Source organism: Balaenoptera ricei, chromosome 1 (assembly GCF_028023285.1).
Source record: "Balaenoptera ricei isolate mBalRic1 chromosome 1, mBalRic1.hap2, whole genome shotgun sequence".
Lineage (NCBI taxonomy): Eukaryota > Metazoa > Chordata > Mammalia > Artiodactyla > Balaenopteridae > Balaenoptera > Balaenoptera ricei.
In genome coordinates this window covers 81,761,579-81,785,222 of record NC_082639.1, presented here as the reverse complement: position 1 = coordinate 81,785,222, position 23,644 = coordinate 81,761,579, and the positions used below count along the sequence as shown (strand labels likewise).

At 38.4% G+C, this 23,644-nt stretch overlaps 1 protein-coding gene across 1 annotated transcript in view; it reads left to right on the top strand.

The window, feature by feature from the left end:
- Nucleotides 1-23,644, top strand: part of DIPK1A (divergent protein kinase domain 1A) — a 126,825-nt gene that overhangs the window by 89,034 nt on the left and 14,147 nt on the right. The gene's annotated exons all lie outside the window — the stretch shown is intronic.

The window sequence follows — 23,644 nt, the reverse complement described above, 5'->3', positions numbered from 1 at the left end:
GACCAAGTTAGTAGGACTGTTCCCCACTTTGAAAAATCCAGTATTCAGAAATCTGAATATGTGATACAGACTAGTGTGAAAGCATCCTTATTACAAAGAGGGATTTTTGTTTTTCAAATATACTTGAAGTTTAGTTTACTGTAATCAGATGGGTTTTTTTTTTAATAAATTTATTTATTTATTTATTTATTTTTGGCTGTGTTGGGTCTTCGTTGCTGCGCGCGGGCTTTCTCTAGTTGTGGCTAGCGGGGGCTACTCTTCCTTGCGGTGCGTGGGCTTCTCATTGCGGTGGCTTCTCTTTGTTGCACAGCACGGGCTCAAGGTGCACGGGCTTCAGTAGTTGTGGCACACAGGCTCAGTAGTTGTGGCTCACGGGCTGTAGGGCACAGGCTCAGTAGTTGTGGCACACGGGCTTAGTTGCTCTGGGGCATGTAAGATCCTCCCGGACCAGGGATTGAACCCGTGTCCCCTGCATTGGCAGGCGGATTCTCAACCACTGCGCCACCAGGGAAGCCCAGTCAGATGGGTTTTTAAATATTTATAGTATGAAAGTGTTATTTGCAGGCAACCTTTCTAGAACACATCTTTTGAATAAATGGAGTCATTCTCGAATACTGAAAATTTACCTAAAAAGCATATAAGTGTATTTATTATTTAATTTCTATCCTAATTATTGGATATATCTCAGGAAAATCGCTCTATCAGTCTAAGATTTCTAGAAAATCCAGGATAAGTAAATTTAACTCCTTGTTTTCTGCTAATATCTTCTATATAAATAATATTAAAACATTTCATCTGAGAATTATATTTTTGATATAATAGTGGTTGGGATCCCAATTATTATAACTTGTTAACAATTCTGTAATTTTTGAGTGGTTACTCTTTAACTAGGCCAGTGGTGATAGGGGTGTGCATTTAGCAAGGAAGAAGATATCCAGACCTTACGAACTTAGAGTCTAGCAGGGAAGAAAATGAATAATTACAGTAAGGTAAAATAAATATTACAGTAGCAAATGTCTCCCCATAAGACAGGGAGAGCTGAACCTTTGAAAAGTTCTAAGAAAATAAAAATCAATTTAATTCCGGCTACTCAGTCAGGATAAAAAATTTTAAAAAACAACAGCAAAAACAAAAAACCATTATTCCCCAGGAGTATTACAGCCTCTTAACTAGGCAGGGGAGAAATTACTAATATAAGAAGCAAGGGAATTAATTAACAAAGAAGAGTCCCAAATCAAGGAGGGTTGAAAGATGTCAATCTTATGTTCATTCCCATGGGCCATTCCAGATCCTTGAGGAGTTTTACTAGGAGGAACCTCTGGAGCCAGACAATACACTGGGTACTTTACATGGTCATTAGTACTTAAAATAATACTGTGAAAGCCCCCCAAGCCCACTTTACAAATAAAGAAATATGGCTAGCAGAGAGAAGAATTTGCCTGTGATGGTGGAGCCAGAATTTGATCCTAATTCTGTCTATAGAAAGCTCATGCTCTTTCTGCTACCCAATGTCAGAAAAGACTGATAAAGGAAGTTATAGATTAATGAAGCTAACAAGATCCCCCACAAAACTCACCAGCTCACCTTCAATGAAGAAGAAAGAAGTTATATAATCAACTATAACATATAAATAACCAAAACTATTTGAAATGTTTATTTCCTTTTTTTTTAGGTCACCTTTCTCACACATTAAAGTGTACACATTAAAGTGTATTCCATGATCAGATATATTTGAAAACAGAGGGTTAAACAAATATAAATAACTGACTTTACTGGGGACTTCTCAGGATCTTTAATATACTAGTGTGCATTCTGCATCTCCAGAGAAAGCAAATATACTTGATTAGGAAAAAAATCCATCTCCACTGCAGCCCTCCCAGGAAGACCTATTAACATCATTTGGTTATGTTAGAAGTACTGTTCTAGAGATTAAGCCCAAATGAAATAGACATGGTTTTATCTGTTTTAATACAATAGCCTTTAAAATGTTAGGCATATGCTGGTACATATTCTGTTATGGGTGAATTATAGTTGAAGTACCATATTATTTTCCTTTAAGTTTACTTTAATTGATAAGGAATGGAAGCAGAATATAATTCTAGCATAATTTAATGGTTATCATTCTAAAACTTGAAAATAATGAAAATGTTTTCTGAGCCTAAAGTATATCCTTTTTCCTAAGACTGGCTTTAAAAAAAATTGTAGTTTCTCTGCATTTGGGAATTATGTTCTTAAAACTTACCACAACTAGTAGTACTAAGACCAGTAGTACTAAGATAGTACTGATATGACATAGGAATTGTGTGATTAGAACTAAAAAGCAGGCAGAGAAAATATTTTTAAAGTATATGTTAAAGCTTCAAAGAGCTAACAAGATATAGTGAGGAATTACTTGATCAAGATCTGGGAGAGGATAAGATTTAAGAGAGGTGAGCCTAGATTTTGTGGCTGTGTTTGCCTGGAGATGTATGACCTGAAATACAGTCTTATGGGGCTAGGAAGATAAAAATATAGTCCATTTTCTACCAAGAGTGGGACCTTGGTACACCATGCTTTGGGCTGAGATTCCAAAGGACTGAACACCAAGAGTGAAGGTGAGCTAAAAGAACCTCAGAGAGGCGAGCTGACTTTGTAGCTTCTTTTTCGCTTGAGGAATTTGCTGATGCTGGGCATGAGCAGGGATCTGAGAACCAGGACTGTATACTGGGAGAGTGCTGCTGCTGGGGATAAGAAACCAGCAAGCTTTTATAAAGAAAACTAAGGGAGCCTCAAGCATAAAGCCAGTTATCCTGTTGGGATATTTGCCAAATCCTGGGGCTTTACAGAGTGGGAGGCTAAAAAAGTCTCATTGGAAAGCCTTTGAAAAGCAGACGTTTTGGCAGTCTCACAAGATACAGACTAGAGTTATGAACCTTCCAGGGGGAGAAACCTCAATGAATTCCCAGGCTCTCAGTTAAAAATCCTGGAGGGCTATGCTCCTGGAATAGAGATGAGTCAAAAATAGGTTGAGCTTTACCAGAGGTACAATTCAGCCTGCACTCAGCACAGCCCCTCACTGGATTAAGGCGATCAGCTACCATTATATCTGCCTACTAGAGGGAAGGGAAATCCTCTCTGGAGGCATTATGTAGACAATTACAGAGCATGCCAAAAGACAAGATGACATGACTGAAAACCAAGAAATAAACACGGACAATAGAAGCAGATCCACAGATGACCTAGATATTGGTGTCATCCTAAAAGGATTTTAAAATAACTATGTTCATGTTCAAGTAAGTAGGAAAATAGGTAGAGAATATAAATAAAACAATGGCTAATTTCAACAGGGAATTGAAATGTATTTAAGAGAATCAGGAAGATAATATGGAAGTTCCTCAAAAAGTTAAATATAGAATTACCAGTAATTCCACTTCTAGGTATATACTCAAAAGAAATGAAAGCAGGGACTTAAACAGATACTTGCACACCAATGTTCATAGCAGCATTATTCACAGTAGCCAAAAGGTGGAAACTCTCTAATGTCCATTAACAGATGAATGCATAAACAAAATGTGATATATACATACAATGGAATATTATTCAACCTTTAAAAAGAATGAAATTCTGATGCATACCACAATATGGAGGAACCTCGAAAATACTATGCTAAATGATATAAGCTAGATGCAAAAGGACAAATGTTGTATGTGTCCACTTACATGAGATACCTAGGATAACAATTACATATAAATTGGGAAAAGGGTAAAAGGAGTTAAAATGTTTAAAATCCTTATCATATTGCAGAGTAGGGGAAAAGTATTAATCAATTAACTTTAGACTTGCTAATTCAACTATGTGTTTGTTATTTCTAGGATAGCCTCTGGAATAGAAAAAGAGTGTATCATTTCCAAATTAATACAGAAAAAATGGAATAAATAATAAAAGAACACTCAGTCCTAAAGAAGGCAATAAAGTAAAGAAAAAGAAACATAACAGGCAGAAGAAGTAGAAAACACATAATAAGGTGATAGATGTCACAAATTGAATTCCCTGGGAAACAGACTCAGAGACTGAGATTTGCCTGAAGGAAGTTTATTGGGATGGGCTTTTGAGGTTAACATCTGTGGGGGAGTGAGGAAGGAAGATAGACCAGAATGAGAAGTTTAAACTGCAATGCAGTAGTAATAAAAGCATCAGTTGATTCTACAGGGAACCTGGGGGTGGGATGGCCTTGCAAAGGTCCAGGCCTTTATACCCCCCTCACTGACCAGTCACTGTATGCAGTTTTCCATCCTCTCCCATCCTCCCTAAAGGGGATATGACTTTGGGTAAGTCTGCATTCCAGCTGGGGCCAAGTCCCAAAGAAAGATTCAGCTGAGAGCTGTTGACTGCCTATATGCTCAGCAGCTGAGGGAATGAGTGCTCTATTTCTAGAGGAAATATGGGTGGCTTACCACGGCACTGACTGTAGTATATCTAAACCCAAATATGTAGGTAATTACATTAAATGTAAAGGGACCAAATGCTTCAGTTAAAAGACAAAGATTGTCAGACTGTGTAAAAATTTAAAAACAACTATATGATATTTATAAGATACACATCTAAAATATAAAGATGCAGATAGATTGAAAGTAAAAGAATAGGAAAACATTCGTGCAAATTCTAAAAGTGGGGATGTTTAGAGGAAAAACCATGGCTATATATATTTATGTAAGTTTTATATTACACAGACTATACCTCTTTTTTAAAGTCTGAATCAGCCCTTACTGGCTTGAAATGCAGTTCCTTGTAAATTTGCTTGTCCCGGATTGCAGTTTTACAATAGCTGCTAAGTAATTGTCTGGCCTTTTCATAAATTATGGCAATATCCATGCATACTTGTTCTGGTCCTAGTAATTCCTGGTTTGAAATGTGGAGTCTAAACTGATTGTCTCTCTCCCTCTGTATTACTGCATAGATTGTTCTCTTAAGTGGAATGAACTGAACAGAGCATATAATAAGATGGCTGTTTTCAGTTTGGGATATAAATATATAAAACTGCATTATCTCAAAGCCACATTTAGCAAAAACATGCTTGCCAAAGGATTATAGTATCTTATGTATAAACTCTGAACAGATTTCCTTCAAAATCCTCAGTCAATTTCATTTTAGGGAACTAAGGAAGATTATAAAGAGACATAGAAGATCCAAAAGTAGCCCTACAAATATTGTTTGCTAAAGATTAACAATGAGGGTTCTTTTCTTCCTTTGAAAGTTGGCAGTTTAGCTTTTAACTTTTATCAAGTTTTTTTCTCATTTTTAATAATTTAATATTTATTTTCAAGGTAATTACTGTCACATAGGAATCATATTAAAAGTATAGTCCATTTTAGAAGATACATCGATCAACAAATATTTCTTGAACACTTACTACATGTTAGTCATTATTCTAGGTGCTGTTGATACAGTAGTAAGCAGAGTCCACATCTGGAGGAGCTTATATTCTGGTAGCAGAATATGAATAATAAAAACAAAAACAAATAAATGACTTCAGGTACTGAGAAGTGCAGTGAGAAAGGATATAATAGTAGTATTTAGTAGAGAATGGCAAAGGCATCTTATCTTGACCAGAGTGGTTGGGACAGGCTTCCCTGAGAAGAGGGCATTTTGAATTGAAACCTGGTGAGAAGGAAACAGTTGTGTATCTGGGCAAAAAGCATGTAAGGAGAAAGGACAGTGAGTGCAAATGCCCAAAGAACAGAGCAAGTTTGGGAAATACAACCGGTTTCATGTGTGACTTATGAAAATCTGTCTCATTACTTTAGTCATGTCAGTACATTATAAAACCTTGTATATTAATGGTATGGTACACCAAGTATGAGGAACTTCTTGATTACGAGTACTCAACTATATCATGTTAGTCTACTGGAAAAAATACTAGCCTGGAGTCAAAGAACCAGCCTTACCCTTTCTTGTGGTGTATTGTATGCTTTGAATAAGTGACTTCATTTCATTGACTTGCTATTAATTCCATTGTACAGGTGAGAAAAGTATTTCTGCCCTACCTGCATCACAGATTTTATGAGGATAAAGTGGAAGTGAATCAATTAAGCTGAATGATACTCTGACATATCTATTTCTTTTGTTTTAAAATAAATGTTTATTTTATCCCACAATAAGAAGTTTCTTGGGCAGCTAAAGTATCTGACATATCTGTTGAATACAGAGAAGGTTCTCAAGTCCTTGACTTGATTTCATTTGGCTTGGGGCAACTACCCTAGTCTTTGTTGCCCCTGTAACCATAGCATTGTACTTCAGAAGTTTCCCCAGAAGATTGCTGTGGCTCTCCCATTTAGAGCATTGCCTCCAAGGTGAGAACATTGTTTAGGTTAGGAATGACAGGTGATCAACAGAGTGTGATAAGCAGTTTACTTATGTTTAAGAATAATGGTCTGTCTCAGCTTACATAACTTTCTTCTTTCTGTATATCTCTGTCTCTGCCTTTTCACCTTTCCCTCTGTTTGTGTGTGATGGGTCATGTCTATTGCAGTAGTTAAGTGCATAAGCACTGGAATAAATGAGGTTCAGGTTTGAGTTCTGGCTTTGCCATTCCTTAGCTGTAGAGGTTAGGCAAATTATTTAGCCTCTATAAAATGGGGATTAAAATGAGGATTTTAATATTCTCAGGTGGTTGTGAGTTCACGTATTAAAAGGCTTAATACAACACTTAACTCGACACGTAGTAAGTGCTCAATAAATTATTATTATTATTTCAAGTTTATGCCTTTGAATCTGACTGGAACGATAAGATATATACATACACACATACATACATGACGTTATATGATCAGTTGCATCAATCAAGTTTCAAGCAGAGAAGCAGAGTCAAAAATATATATTAAGAGATTGATTATTATTTTAAATTTTATTAATACAAATTTATTAATATTATTTATTAACAACATGTGTGGACCTTGAGGGCATTATGCTAGGTGATATAAGTCAGCCAGAGAAAGACAGATACCACATGATCTCATTTATATGTGGAATCTAAAACACAACAACAACAACAAATCCAGCTCACAGATACAGAGAACATATCAGGGTTGCCAGAGGAGGGGGTGTAGGGTGGGCAAAATGGGTGAAGGGGGTCAAAAGGACCAAACTTCCAGTTATAAAACAAATAAGTCATGGGGACACAATGTACAAGATGGTGACCATAGTTCATACCACTGTATTGTATATTTGAAAGTTGCTAAGAGAGTAGATCTTAAATGTTCTCTTAAGAAAAAAATTCTGTAACTATGTATGGTGATGGATGTTAACTAGACTTCTTGTGGTGATTATTACACTGTATATACAAATATTGAATCATTATGTTCTATACCCGAAAGTACTATAATGTTATATGTCAATTATGTCTCAATTTTTTTAAAAGTGAGAGATTTCTTGCAAAAGATTGGCTTACCCAATTGTGGCAAGTCCGAAATGACAGGCTAGAACTCTTGGGCCTAGGCTAAAGCTGCTATGCACAAACAGAATTTCTTCTTCGTCAGGGAAGCCTCAGCAATGCTCTTAAGGCCCTTCAACTGATTGAATCAGGCCCACCCAGATTATCTGGGATAATGTCTCTTAAAGTCAGTTGATTATGGACACATCTCTAAAATACAGCAACACCTAGATTATTGTTTCCTTCATTAGCTGGGAACTGCAGTTTAGCCAAGCCAACACACCCAAAGATTATCACATCCGGTTAAAATGATTTAGTTTGTGCTACAAATAGTTGTATTACAAAAATTTAAGGAAAGGTTTCAATGAATAGATAAATCACTATGGGTAGCATAGTAGAGAAAGGCTTCATAGAGGAGGTAGATCTTCTGTAGGGCCTTACAGAATAGGAAGAATTTGGAAAGACACTGAGGAGCACCTTTCTCCTTCTCATTACAACCAAGCTTGCCTTAGCACTTTTATCCCTAAGAGCAAGATGCTGATTAACATTAGATCTGAGAATTCCCAGAACCATGCATCAGTAGCCAGTGAACCACAGCCTTGGTCACTGGGCCTTTTGGCTACCTGCAAATTAATATCTTTTCCTCTTTTGTCTTTTTACAGTAAATTTTAAAAACAAACTTAGAATGTTGAACAAATCAAATATGTATTTCACATGCATTATGTACTGTGTGTGAATTAGTCTAATTTAGTAATCAAGTACATTTCTTATAATTTCAACATGGCAAGTCACTACAGAATATTAGTATTACTGCCCTGAGATGTTTTTCTCTAACCAATGGATCATTTTTGTTAAAAGATGTCATAAAGTTAATGGGATTCTTAACTTCTAGCCAAAACTGAGATTAATTTTACACCTTGTACATTGACTTGCAATTTCAATTCAAGTTTCTTGTTTTCAGTTTTTAATAAAAGTATGAAACCTTCCACTGTTATATCCATTATTTAGAGCTGGATTCTAGTGAAATGCGTAATAGGCTTTTAAAACTCCAAGAGGGGAAATGGAGTGGGGGTGGTGTTCCTGGGAAGCCAAGGTTAACTTGTAGAAGCGTAAGGAATAAGAACTCTTCTGCTCATCTTTGTTTAAAGGCAGCTCTCTCTGAAACTAAGGGCAACAGTAACTAAGCCTAATTAGATGTGCTTAGAAGGATCCATTTTTTTTCCATTTGTGCTTTTTTTCTTTTTTCCACCAAGGTAGTTACAATATGTTGTATAATTCACTGTACATTTTCTCTGATCATAGCAATCACTAATTGACTCATTATTTCAGCAAAGTTCTATTTTGTGCCTAACCATAAAGAAATTTTGTACAGTTTGACTCTGTGGTTTGCTGGGTTCTTTAAAAAAGAAAAAAAAGAATGGTGGGGGAGGGAGAGAAATTTTCCTTCTGTACGTTTTTCAGGACAACTTTGTTTAATATTGAAATTTCTAGCATGTTTCTCCATGATCGAGAGTGTTTGTTCTGAGGTTCTACCTGGGTAATAGAAGAATCACTCGCTGTGATATTCTGGTGAACCTTTGTGACTATTATATGAGCACATGCTTTAAAATGAAACATTAAAAGGTGAGAGAGCCTCTAGATTTTATTACAGTCTCTTAAGATTTAATTTCTAGAGATAATGATTTGTTGCTTAAAACAACTAGCTTAACATATACTAAATTTGGGGACTTCCCTGGTGGTGCAATGGTTAAGAATCCGCCTGCCAATGCAGGGGACACGGGTTCGATCCCTGGTCTGGGAAGATCCCACATGCCGCAGAGCAACTAAGCCTGTGCGCCACAACTACTGAGCCTGCGCTCCAGAGCCTGCAAGCCACAACTACGGAGCCCAGGTGCCACAACTACTGAAGCCTGCGCACCTAGAGCCCATGCTCTGCAACAAGAGAAGCCACCGCAATGAGAAGCCCGCACACCGCAATGAAGAGTAGCCCCTGCTCGCAGCAACGAAGGCCAATGCAGCCAAAAATAAAAATAAATATATAAAATAAAATTTATTTTAAAAAATATAGTAAATTTAAGATATTTAGAACCATGTTTCCAATTAGATAGCGGTACATAACTAATGGTTTCACGTAGCTTTTATTTGCTCAGGATCAATTATTACTTGACTCTAGAGGTTCATATTGTGCTGTTATCCTATATTTTTAAAATACATGGAACCAGTTCACTTGGAACATACTGCTTTTAAAGTGCAAGCTTAACTTTTTCCTTTTAAAAATATGGTCTTCCTTTATGCCAACTTGAGTTAGGTTACCTATCTCTTCTTTGCAAACTTACAGAAAAATATTTACTGAACAAATTTATTTCAGATCTTAACAGACATAAGCCCTATTCCAAGGATAATCTTACTGGTTAAATTATAGTAGCATTCCTGGTGGCCTTCACGTGCTGGGCTGCACTGTCTCATGTCACGTTCACCATGATGCTGAGGCAGGTGGCATCACTGTTATCATGAACATCGTTCCTGAGAAGCAGTAAAGAGACTAGGGGTTAAAGCCAGCTTAGAAGAAACAAGCCAGCAGTAAAACACCATGTGATTTTAGTTATATGCTTACTAGCGCTGTGCTGGAACCTGGAGTTACAGAGATAAGGCATGTTCCCGCCCTGAAGACGCTTACAGACTAGGAGAGGACATGAAAAAATAAACAAGAAGTACATAATTGAGACTGGGAGTAGGGTTGGTAGATTTAGGGGAAAAAAAACCCAAACAGGATACCCAGTTAAATTTGAATTTAAAATAATGAGTGTTTTTTAGTATATGTCCCAAATATTACCAATAAACAACTAAAAATTTTTAGTATATGTCCCATGCAATGTATTTTTTTATTGAGCCATCCCGAGAAGGTTCCAGAAGACTTTCTGGAAGAGGTTGTATCTGGACTGAATTTTGAGCAGTGCAGGCAGAAAGAGGCATGTGCAAAGCTACAAAGATATGAAAGAATGCTACATTCCAGAAATAGTGTGGCTAGAGCAGAGCGCATGAGGGGCAGTTTACAGAGATCAAGTTAGCAGAGTCAAATTCAAAAAACCATTCATGTTGGGCTTCCCTGGTGGCGCAGTGGTTAAGAATCCGCCTGCCAATGCAGGGGACACGGGTTCGAGCCCTGGTCCCGGAAGATCCCACATGCCATGGAGCAGCTGGGCCCGTGAGCCACAATTACTGAGCCTGCGCGTCTGGAGCCTGTGCTCCGCAACCTGCAACAAGGGAGGCCGCGATAGTGAGAGGCCCGCGCACTGCGATGAAGAGTGGCCCCCACTTGCCACAACTGGAGAAAGCCCTCGTGCAGAAACGAAGACCCAACACAGCCATAAATAAATTAATTAATTAATTAATTTTAAAAAAAAAAGAACGATTCATGTTGTGTTAAGGGTAGTAGAGAATCAATAGAAGTTTTTAAACAGGGAGGTGAGTGATCAGATTTATGTTTCAGACGAATTTCAGTGGTTGTAGTAGAGGGTAAATTGGATAGGAGACTATCACACGCAGGGAGACCAGTTTTATGGTTGTTGTTGTAATCCAGGCACAAAGCAGTGAGAGCTTAAACCACAGCATTGGCGGAGGGAATAGAGGAAGAAATAGCTTCAAAGGATATTAAGGAAATGATTTGATCGCCAGCACATGGTGACCAGCTGAATGTGGGAGGATGAGGAGGAAGGAGGCGGTTAAGACATCTCACTGTTCCCTCCCTTGGATGCCTGAGTGGATGATGGCACCTTTCAATGAGGCAGGGAATAAAGGAGAACAACCCTTGGGGGAGAGGAAGGCAGGAGATGGTGAGTTCAGTTTGGGGAAGGTTGAGTGTGAAGTACTTGTAAGTTATCCAAATGGAGACAGGAGATGTCCAAGAAGCACTTAGATATTTAACTCAGGAGAAAGGCCTGTGTAAGGACAGAGGTTTGTTAGAGCCATGGGAATAAATGTTACCCATGATGATATACAGAGAACCCAAAGAAAATAGAACAAAACCCTGGAAAACAATATTTATGATTATGAGAAAGGAAGAGAATGACTCCACAGAAAGACTCAGAACAAGTGGCCAGAGAAGTAGGAGAAAAACATGGGGACAGAAGCCATTAGAAAAGTGGTCAACAAGGACGAATGCTGAAGAGGGGTTAAATAATGTAAGAACTGAAATTTGCAATTCAGAGTTCATTGTCAAAAGTGTTATAAGCACTACCAAATGTAAAATAGACAGCTAGTGGGAAGCAGCCACATAGCACAGGGAGATCAGCTCGGTGCTTTGTGACCACCTAGAGGGATAGGATAGGGAGGGTGGGAGGGAGACGCAAGAGGGAGGAGATATGGGGATATATGTATATGTATAGCTGACTCACTTCGTTATAAAGCAGAAACTAACACACCATTGTAAAGCAATTATACTCCAATAAAGATGTTTAAAAAAAAAAGTATTATAAGTATTTTCAAAGTGTACTACGGTCCAAAGCCAAAATATGTTGGATTAAGTTTGAATGGCAGGAAATAAGTGTTGACAGTGAGTTTAGACTACTGTTTCTAGAAACTGTGCTGGGAAATCTGTTGGTTTGGGTTTGGTTTGGTTTGGTTTGAATTTTTTTTGATTGTGATAACATCCACGTAACACTTACCCTCTTAACCATGTTTGTTTCTCAGTTTGTTATTACTTTTAGTCCCCACTTTATTGAGATATAATCAACAAATAAAATTGTAAGATATTTAAAGTATGTGGTGATTTGACATACATATACACTGTGAAAGGATCCCTCCCTCGAGTTAATTAACACGTCCATTACCTAACATACTTCCTTTTTTGGTGTGTGAGAACAATTAAGTTCTACTCTCTTAGCAAATTTCAATTATACAATACAGTGTTATCAGCTATAGTCACCATGTTATAATACGTTAGAGCCTTAGACCTTATTCATTTTATAAATGAAAGTTTGTACCCTTTACTATCCTCTCCTTATTTCCCCCATCCTCTCAGCCCCTGGCAACTACTTTCCTACTCTCTGTTTTTCTGATCTTTTTTTTTTTTTCAAATGCTACTTATGAGTGATACCTGCAGTATTTGTCTTTCTCTCTCTGGCTTATTTCACTTAGCATAATACCCTCCAGGTTCATTCACATCATTGCAAATGACAGGCTGAATAATATTTCATTGTGTCTATATACCACATTTTCTTTATCCATTCATCTGTCCACAAACACTTAAGTTGTTTCTATAACCTTGGCTATTGTGAATAATACTGCAGTGAACAAGGAAGTACAGCTATCTCTTTGAAATAATGATTTTGTTTCCTTTGGATATATACCCAGACGTGAGGTTGCTGGATCGCATAATAGTACTATTTTTTTTTAATATAAATTTATTTATTAGAGACTGCATTGGGTCTTCGTTGCTGTGCACGGGCTTTCTCTAATTGCCGCAAGCAGGAGCTACTCTTTATTGTGGTGCGCGGGCTTCTCATTATGGTGGCTTCTCTTGTTGTGGAGCATGGCCTCTAGGCACACGGGCTTCAGTAGTTGGGGCTTGTGGACTCTAGAGCGCAGGCTCAGTAGTTGTGGCTCGCAGGCTTAGTTGCTCCACGGCATGTGGGATTTCCCAGACCAGGGATCAAACCCGTGTTCCCTGTATTGGCAGGCGGATTCTTAACCACTGTGCCACCAGGGAAGTCCCAGTAGTACTATTTTTAATTTCTTGAGGAACAGCAATACTATTTTCCATAGTGCATCTTAACCATTTTTAATCGTACAGTTCAGTAATGTTAGGTATATTCACATTGTTTTGTTTTAGGTATATTCCATAACTTTTTCATCTTGCAAAACTGGATCCCTATACCCCTTAAACAACTTCCCATTTTCCCTTCCCCCAAGCCCCTAGCAACTACCTTCTGTTTCTGTGAGTCTGACTACTTTAAAGATCTCACATAAGTGGAATCACACAGTATAGTTACACTTGAACAACATGGATTTGAACTGCATGGGTCAGTTTATGGTGGATTTTTTTTCAATAAATATGTTCTACAGTATTATATGTACCGCAGTTGGTTGAATCTGCGGATGCAGAACCATGGATACAGAGGGCTGAATATAAAGTTATACACAGATTTTCTGCTGGGGAGGGGATTGGTGCCCCTAACCCCCATGTTGTTCAGGGGTCAACTGTGTTTGTCTTTTTGTTGACAGGCTTATTTCACTTAGCGTAATGTCCTGAAGGTTCATCCATATTGTAGCATGTGTCAGAATTTTCTTCCTTTTTAAGGCTGAATAATATTCCATTGTGTGTATATAAACCACGTTTTGTTTATCCATCCATCCATCCATCCACGGATTCTTGGGCTGCCTCCACCTTTTGGCTGGGAAATTGTTTTAAACTGACCTAATCCAGTTTGGTCATGCACACTTCCTTAGATTCTATTTTGAAAAATAATGGTAGCCACAGAAAATGTTCGATATAGGTGAGTATTAACTACTTCCTCACAACCTTTTTACTAGGTTATAATGAAAATGATTTCTACTATACACATAGGCATTTATTCAGCACGTATTTATTTATAAGCAGCCACAAAACATTTCACATAATCAGTCTGTAAACTCATTAAAGTTCTAACTCTGGCCTTTTAGGTGTTCTATCAACTTTCATGAAAGATTTCAGAGGCAGCTCCTGTTACCCTTATAATTAGCATCAGGCAACTAGAAATTCTGAACCAGTGATTCTCAAAATGTGGTCTCTTGGACCAGCAGCACAGTACTGCGCACGGATCTGTGCTGAAGCTCCCTGAAGTTGAGCACCTCTGCTGTAGAACGATTAGCTCTGGGTACCTCCCTAAAGATAAAGGTATGGCTTCAACTGGTTCTTATACCTCTTTGTGAAAGAGTAGGAATGTCTCTTATTGTAGCCAATCCACCTCTCTTAATTTCACCAGTGATAGTTCATTTCTAACTTAACCATGCTACTTAACTAGCCACAAATTTCACCAGTTAAATCCTAATTTGCTGATTAACAAAACCTCAGAGATGGATCAATCCTTATCAAGATATGGATAATATTGTAGAAGCCCTTACAGCAGCTGCCTCTGGAGCATGGGCTTCCTGACTACCTTATTAGAATGCTAGCCAAGCACCTGTGCATTCCTGATTGGGACATTAGAGGCACCTGGACTATAAACAAGCACACAAGTAGCACACTGTATATGCTGAAAGTAAAATACAGACATTAGAACAGAAGGGAACAAAAGAGTGGAGAGTGTTCGTGTGTGCGTGTGTGTATGTGTGAAGAGAGAGGGAAAGAGACTGAGTGTGATGAGCACCGTTAACGGCCCAGAGAAAGAAGTTAGGAGAGAAGGGAAGAATGAGAGGTTGAAGATACAGTGAGAGTGCAGAGAATGGTGAAGTTGATTTAAAATAGATGATGTAGGGAATGGGTGAGGGTGCTGACTAGAGACTTGGAGAATTTTCAGGAATTAAGAACCCAACTATTGTGTTTCCTCCTAAATAAGGAGAAATTGGTAAGATTGTCTGAAATACATTTTTAGAACGTGGATCTTAGAAAATTATTTAAAACCTGGTGCTATACATCTGTTCATTGCTATCGCCCCTTGTGGTACAGTTCCCGTAATTCATGAAATTATTCCTTCAGCGTAAATGGGTTTTGTAAAATGTAGCTGAAGAGTGCCATCTTCTGGTACTCTGAGGTATGTACAAGCAAAGGAGGTTGTGTGGTAGAATCATAGTAAAATAAAGCCTTTGATGTTTTGTGCTGAGTATTGTAAAGTTGAACATTCTTTATAGTTTCTGTGTTTTTTTAGTTAGAAGATCAGATTACTGACAGTGATTATAGTTTGTGTGTATGGCCGAGCCTAAAAACAAGACAAAACAAAAAACAAAACAGTATGTGGCCAGCCATCCTTTTCATAAAAGCATGTGGGAAATTTGCTTTTGGTTTGTGATAGAAGCCACAAGTTGAAGAGCCTGTTCTTTGTGACTACCTCTTTGATGCAGGCTTGGCTTGGCGCCTTTGCTGAAAACAAGAATCTGATTCTTGTAGCTGAATACCGGATTTGTCTTCACTGTTTCACAGCTTGCTAATAAGATACTGGTTTGTCCCTTTTTTTTTTTTTTTAATGTTTTAAATATTATGGAAAAGCATTCATTTTATCCTCAATGAGGTTTTAAAATCAAAACCTCTATGTTCTTTATGGTGGTTATTTAATAAACATTTATTAGACACTTAAATATCAACCTCTGTGCTATGTGCTAAAGGGAAGCAGAGATTCAGAGATGACTAAGACCATGTCTGTGCCTTCAAATCATCTTACTTTGTATTAGGGAAGATAATGTGAACGTAAATGATGTTAGATTTGGGAATACAAGAAAAGAAGGGAGGAGAATATAGGCTCAGGAAGGAAATAATACAGCCTCAAGATTATTCACTGGAAGACAGGTGTGGTGGAGAGGGCCATGTTTAAATCTTGACCTTGGGCGGAGTGGCAGATAGAATGTGCTTCAGGATGCAGGAGCCAAAGATCAGGACAGTTGAAGTGGATAGCTCTATTAGTCCTATTCCAGGACTTGTTCGTAATAGAATGCCCTGTTTCTGGATAAAAACCCAGACTACACTTCATTTATTCATCCATCCAGCAAGTGCTTTTTATATGATTTGAGTATATGCAAAATCCCAAGGAAACAAATATGAAAGTCCTGACCCCACTTTGAGTTGCTTGTGCAAAGGGAATGAGTGTGATCAGGGCCCCTAAGCAGGAGCACTGGGGCAGGCATCAGACCCCACCACTATTAAACCTGCTTTGCATGTTGCTCTCCAAGATAAGTAATCCTGGTTCTTTTACTTCAGTGGTTAAAAGCACAGGCTCTGGAGGCAGACTATCTGGGTTCAGCCAGCACCACCACTAACCTGCTCTGCAAGTTTCTTAACCTCATGACCTCTCTTGCCTCAGTTTCTTTAACAATAAAATGGAAATAATGATAATACCTCTTTCTTAGGGAGGTTGTGAGAATCAAAGAGAAATACATGAAAAGTTCTTAGAACAATGTTGACATGTAGAAAACAATATAACAAACACCTGTGTACCTACTATCTTCATAACAGACCTTAACCTTTTGCCATATTTGCTTCATTTTTTAAAAAATTTATTTTATTTATTTATTTTTGGCTGAGTTGGGTCTTCGTTGCTGCGCACGGGCTTTCTCTAGTTGCCGCGAGCAGGGGCTACTCTTCATTGCGGTGCGCGGGCTTCTCATTGCGGTGGCTTCTCTTGTGGCAGAGCACGGGCTCTAGGCACACAGGCTTCAGTAGTTGTGGCACGCGGGCTCAGTAGTTGTGGCTCACAGGCTCTAGAACGCAGGCTCAGTAGTTGTGGCGCACGGGCTTAGTTGCTCTGCGGCATGTGGGATCTTCCCGGACCAGGGCTCGAACCCGTGCCCCCTGCATTGGCAGGCGGATTCTTAACCAGTGTGCCACCAGGGAAGCCCCTGCTTCGTTTTTAAAAAGAAAAAACATGGCAGTGCAGTTAAGCTCTCTTTACCCTCCCTGGTAGTCTCCTTCCTCCTCCCCAGCGGTAGACACCATCTTGAATTTGGTGTGAGTTCTTGCCATCATGTTTTCATACTTTCACTAATTGTTTATGGGTACATAAACAATATATAGTATTGCTTTGCATGTTTCTAAACTTTAATAAATGGCACTAAACTGCACATACCAATCTGCAACTTTTTCCACTTGATATTATGTTTTCAACATTTTTCTGTGTTGATATGCATAGGCTGAGTTCTTTCATTTTAATTACTGTATAGTATTGCATTGTATGAATATACCACAATTTACTCAGCCATTCTCCTGGTGATGGACATTTATGTTATTAATCATTTTCCACTCTTACAAACAGCACTGCATCCTGGATGGCACCTTGAAGTCCTCCTAGACTATACCTTGACCTGATATTTTTAGAGGGAAAGATTTTTTGTTACTGATTAATTTTTTAATGTTTATTAGTCTTAGATTTTCTATTCTGGTATCACTTTTTATTATTGTTTTAGACATATTGCTCATTTTAAATGCATTGCCAGAGTTGTTTACATTATTCACTATCACTACCCTTTCTATCCTGATAATCTTTATTTGTTCATCCTCTGTTTCTCAATGATCAGTCTTGCTAAAGGTTTATCTCTTTTGTTAAAGTTTTCAAAGAACTAGCTTTTGGCATTGCTGATCTTTTTTTTCCCATTAATTTCTTTTTTTATTTTTGGCTACGTTGGTTTTTGTTGCTGCCTGTGGGCTTTCTCTAGTTGCGGTGAGCGGGGACTACTCTTCGTTGCGGTGCACGGGCTTCTCATTGTGATGGCTTCTCTTGTTGCAAAGCACAGGCTCTAGGCACGCAGGCTTCAGTAGTTGTGGTGCACGGGCTTAGCTGTGGCATATGGGATCTTCCTGAACCAGGGATTGAACCCGTGTCCCCTGCATTGGCAGGCGGATTCTTAACCACTGTGCCACCAAGGAAGTCCCTCCCATTAATTTCTGCTGTTTCCTCTCCTCCTCCTCCTCCTCCCCTCTCCCCCTCCCTCTCCCCCTCCTCCTTCTTCTTCTGGGGGTTGGTTTATTCTCTTATTGTTATTATTGTGATTTTTTAAAACATCTTTTGTTGAATGTTTACTATTTATTTCAGTCTCTTATTTTTTCATCATTGCATTTACAGCTGTAAATTTTCCTCTAAGAACTGCTTTAGCCACATCCCACAAGTTTTCATATGTATACCTTTGTTGTTGTTCAGTTCTAAATATTCTGCATTTCCCTTGTGACTTCTCCTTTAACCCAGAAATTATTTAGAGATGTGCTTTTTTGTTTCCGAACATGTCTGTGTCTATTTTTACATTATTTTTTTTGTTGATTTCTTATTTATTTGTTGTCAGCAAATTGGTCTATGTTATCTAAAATCCTTAGAAACCCTAAACTATACCTGCAGGAGGTTTCACTTTTGAGTGAGGCCCAAGAAGTCCCACCACTTTTGCCTCAGTGAAGAAACATGCCAGTGAAATTGCTGGCCATCTGATATGAAACAGATGGTTCTGCATTTCCTAAAAATCCACAGAGGTTGACCTGGGCAAGAAAGTATTGAGCGTCTCCCCGTGTAGTCCCTCACAAACTTGAGTCCAGGAACTAGATTGCTCTGCTCCTCCTATGAAGATGAAACCTAATATTCTTGGTTGCAACCCAGTCTAAAGGAGAAAGGAGCCATGGTCAAGAGCTCACCCAGGAGCTTCTGCTAGTGATAGCTGAAGGGCAACAGATCCTAGGTATTGGTATTTAACTCTACACGTGGGCAGGACTCTCGATCTCTATCTGGGCTATCCTTATCCTCAGAGAAAACTGTGGCAAGTGTTGGAAGGGGGACCCGGTGGGCAGGTCTGAGGAGCCTGTGCTGGCCTTTCCAAGTATTGAATAATACCAGAGCCCACTGTGCTTTGGCTCTTTGCTTGGGATCATGAAAAATTTATGCCCCCAAAGTGAAGGGCTCAAGAAATTATCCTCAGCCCCTATCCCACACAAGAGGAAGCCCAATCATTGGAAGCCCAGTCATTGCAACCCTCTAGTAGGTTGCATTGTCCCTCTAACAGGTCGCATTGTCCAAGCCAGAAGTGGGCAAGATTGATCTATGAGCAGCATAATGTCATCAGACTAAGAGAACCAGACAGACACGGAAAATTCTGGGAAAGAGCAAACAAAAGGTAATTGCAGAAACCAGAAAAGAACAAGAAGATCTAAAGCAGAGAACAGGAGATGAAGATTAGAGAAGTTCTCTCAGTTACAGAAACATAGCCATAGCCTTTTCTTTTCACTTTGTATTGATTAATTCCTTCTTTCTGCTTTCTTTAGATTTTTTTTCTAATTTCTTGATTTTTTAATTCATTTGTCTTGTTCTGTATTGTTTATTAATGTAATTAAGACTTTGCATTCTTCTCTAGTTTTTTAATTTTATCACTAGTTTTAGCTTTAGTTTCTGATATTTAAAAAAAATTTTTTTAAATAAATGTATTTATTTTTGGCTGCATTGGGTGTTTGTTGCTAAGAGCGGGCTTTCTCTACTTGTGGTGAGTGGGACCTACTCTTTGTTGCAGTGTGCGGGCTTCTCATTGCAGTGGCTTCTCTTGTTGCAGAGTACGGGCTCTAGGTGCATGGGCTTCACTAGTTGTGGCATGTGGACTCAGTAGTTGTGGCGCACGGGCTTAGTTGCTCTGCAGCCTGTGGGATCTTCCTGGACCAGGGATCGAACCCGTGTCCCCTGCTTTGGCAGGCGGATTCTTAACCACTGCGCCACCAGGGAAGTCCCTAAATTCTTTTTATTATTATTTTTTATTTCCCAGTTGCTTAACATTTCAATTTAGCCTGTCTCTTTGACTCAAGAATTAAAAGAACATTTAAAATTTTCCAGGTAGATTTTTTTGTTAATTTCAAATTTTATCATATTGTGATTGGAGCATACTGCTTCTGCCATGTCTACTTAGTGGAATGTATGGAGGTTTTGGTGTAATTTTGTAAATGTTCCATGGGCTTTTGAAAAGGTCTGTTTGTTCTCAGGGCAATTAGATCTACCTTATTAGATTATTGAGTTCTTCTGTATCTTTTTTTGTAAACTTTTTTATCTGTCATAGACTAAGAAAAGCAAATTAGGGTCTCCTACTTCTAATGCCTTTCTGTTTATTTCTTTTTCTATTTCTTATAGATTTCACTGAATCAATTTTGATGTTACTTTATTTACTTTATAGAAATTCATGACTGTAGTATTATAATATCTTCATTGTGGATTATATGTTTTAACATTATAAAGAGCTTTTCTTTTTTGCCTTGTTAATGCTCCCCCCCACCTCCCAAAATTCAACCTCATCTGGTATAAGATTGTGGCTTAACTTTTCTCTTTGCATTTGGCTGGTATACCTGTACCGTCTTTTATTTTCAACTTTTTTGACATTGTTTTCTGAAGATATTTTTCTTATAATAGGTAAGCTTATCCCATTGACATTTATAGATATGTCTTAGTTCTGTATCACATTTTATGACCTACTTTGTTTTTAAGGATTCATTTGGTTTGTATCTTTCTCTAGAGGGTATATATTTCTGTGTTTTACACGTGCTCCTTTTGATAATTTAGGAAGGTTTGTATTCAGATTTTAGCTCTTCTAGTGGTTAGCCTTGTACTATTACTTTTAAAAGTATACTTTATCCTGTATTGCTTTAGACCATATCAATTTATTCCCCACTACAAGCAATGACAAATTATTATACTTCCATCTATCCCATTTCCTTTACTCCACCTAATTTTAATTAATATATTATTATTATTAGTTCTTCAACTAGTCATCTCTATACTTTTGATTATACTTCTGTCTCTGTTATTTGATTTATAAGATATAAATATTATCTTGTTTATAAATTTATTTATTCATTTATTTATTTTTGGCTGCGTTGGGTCTTCATTGCTGCACACGGGCTTTCTCTAGTTGTGGCGAGCAGGGGCTACTCTTCGTTGCGGTGCGCAGGCTTCTAATTGTGGTGGCTTCTCTTGTTGCGGAGCACGGGCTCTAGGTGCACAGGCTTCGCTAGTTTTGGCTCCTGGACTTCAGTAGCTGTGGCTCGTGGGCTCTAGAGCACAGTCTCAGTAGTTGTGGTGTACGAGCTTAGTTGCTCCACAGCATGTGGGATCTTCCCAGACCAAGGCTCAAACCCGTGTCCTGTGCATTGGCAGGCGGATTCTTAACCACTGCACCACCAGGGAAGCCCAATATTATCTTTTGCCCTTGGATATTAAAGATAAGGAAATCAGGGACTTCCCTGGTGGTCCAGTGGTAAATAACCCACCTTCCAGTGCAGGGGACGCAGGTTTGATCCCTGGTCAAGGAACTAAGATCCCACATGCCGCGGGCAACTAAGCCCACATGCCACAACTACTGAGCTTGTGTGGCTCAACGAGAGAGACAGCGTGCCACAGACTACCGAGCCCACGTGCTCTGGAACCCGCATGCCACAACTAGAGAGAAGCCCAACACCGCAACTAGAGAGAAACCCAAGCAGACCACGCGCCGTGACGAAAAGATCCTCCATGCCTCAACAGAGATTCCATGTGCCTCAACTAAGACCCGACTCAGCCAAAAAAAAGGGGGGAGGGGAATAAATAAATAAAATAAACATTTAAAAAATAATGAAGATAAGGAAATCAACATCCTTTTGCTGTCTCTCATCTTCCATCTCTCCTTCTTGGTTCTTGTTAATTTTATTACTTTTACTGGTATAATTTATAATATTAACATTCTGAACAATATACAGTAGTGATTAAGAGAAGGAGCTCTGGAACCAGACTGCCTAGGTTGGAATCTTGGCTTTATCATTTTGTAGCTTGAGCAAGTTACTTAATAGCTATTTCTGTTTCCTTATTTTTACAATGGCTATAACAATAGGTTCTACCTCACAGGGCTGTTGTCATAATAAAAGTACAGCACTGGAACAGTGCCTGACATATGGTAAGTATCTAGTAGCTTACCATATACTATATTAACAATTATTATGAAATAGATTTCCATAGTTGTTTTCATCCCATTCCTACATTTCAACTGGCTTACATGTTCAATTTCTCTGTTCATCTCTTGGTTGCCTAAAATTCATTCTCTATAGTTCTTCAAGAGTTGCTAATGGGAATTCTATCTTCTGATCCTTACATGTTCAAAAACATTTAACACCTTTTACTTGAAAGAAAGTTTGGCTATGGAGAATAAGAAGAGCTATTCTGAGCACTTATTAAAATTACAGATGATCTATCCTCATTAAACCATTATAGCTCATAATAATGCTATAAATCAAGTAGTAGGTACCTCCCCTTTTACAAATGAGAAAATTAGGACACAGGCAGCTCACACTTCCTTTCTCAAACTTTGCTGGCATTGCACCACTGTTATCTACCTTTGAATGTGGCTATGGAGAAATCTGAGGCCAATCTGATTTATTTCCCCTTAGAAGTGTCTTGATCTTTTTGCCTGGATGCTCAAAGAATTATTTATTTTTGAAGTCCAGTAAAATTCAGTGGGATATGTCACAGGGGTCATTCTGTGTCAGTTTCCTTGGGACAGTGTGTGTCCTTTCAATCTGTAGATTAAAGACTTCTTTCACTTACATGAAGTTCTCTTGAATTCTACTTTGATTATTTTTTCTGTTCTACGTGTTCTATTCTCCCTCCTATGGACATGCTGGATAGCCTTTGTCTTCTATATCTATAATTTTATCTCAAATTCTTTTTAGTTCTTTTTAAATTTCCATTTCATTTTGCTCACTTTTCTCAACCTAGCCCTCATAAGTCTTACTATGTTGTTATTTTTGTCTGCCCCCCCCCTTTTTCCCCATTCATAATGTGACTTCAATTTCTTCGATTTTTTTCTTTTTCTTCATTTTTGAGTTCTGCTTGCTTATTTTACATTTACTTCTTTTGTCTCTCATTATGTCTTCTGCTTTGAGGCCTTATTTTAAACTGTTTCATTAAGTCCTTTGAATTCATAACTATTTGTTTGGTGTGCTTCATGGCAGTATTTTTCTGGAAAATTTCTTTATTTGACATGTCCTTTTCCTATTCCTTTCCTCCTTTTCCTTGTACATTTGCTGTATAGATCTCCTGCTTGTTTTCTTTTGAGTATTACTCATTACTGAATGAAAGGATTTCTTCAACCACTATTTGCAAGAAGCAACTGGGACAGTGAAATGAGCAAGTGGTGAAACTTCTGTGGCCCAGAGTTTGTGTGCGTGTGTGTGTGTTTGTGTGTGTGTGGGTGTCTGTGAAAGAGAAAAAAAGATGAGATGGAGACACTCACACAGATTGGTTTAGCCTGTCTATCTCCCCAGCAACTACAGAGATACTCATTCATAATATAGTCTCTCCCAACCCTTATTTTATTTACAGACTGCCTCCAACATAGATAACATTTTTAAGGATTTTATCAATCAGCACTGCTTTGCCCCGCTACTTTACGATGCCAAATAGAGTCCTTAGAAGTTCCCACAGCTTGTGCCCCTTAAACTTTCATTGCAAACCAGAGTGATGGTTCTGTTCCTCTGGTGTACCACCTATTCAGTGCTCCGCCAACTTTGTCTGAGAAGTGAGGTCACAGCAGGTATTTAATCTCAGCATCCTTCTGTACTCTGGTGTAATT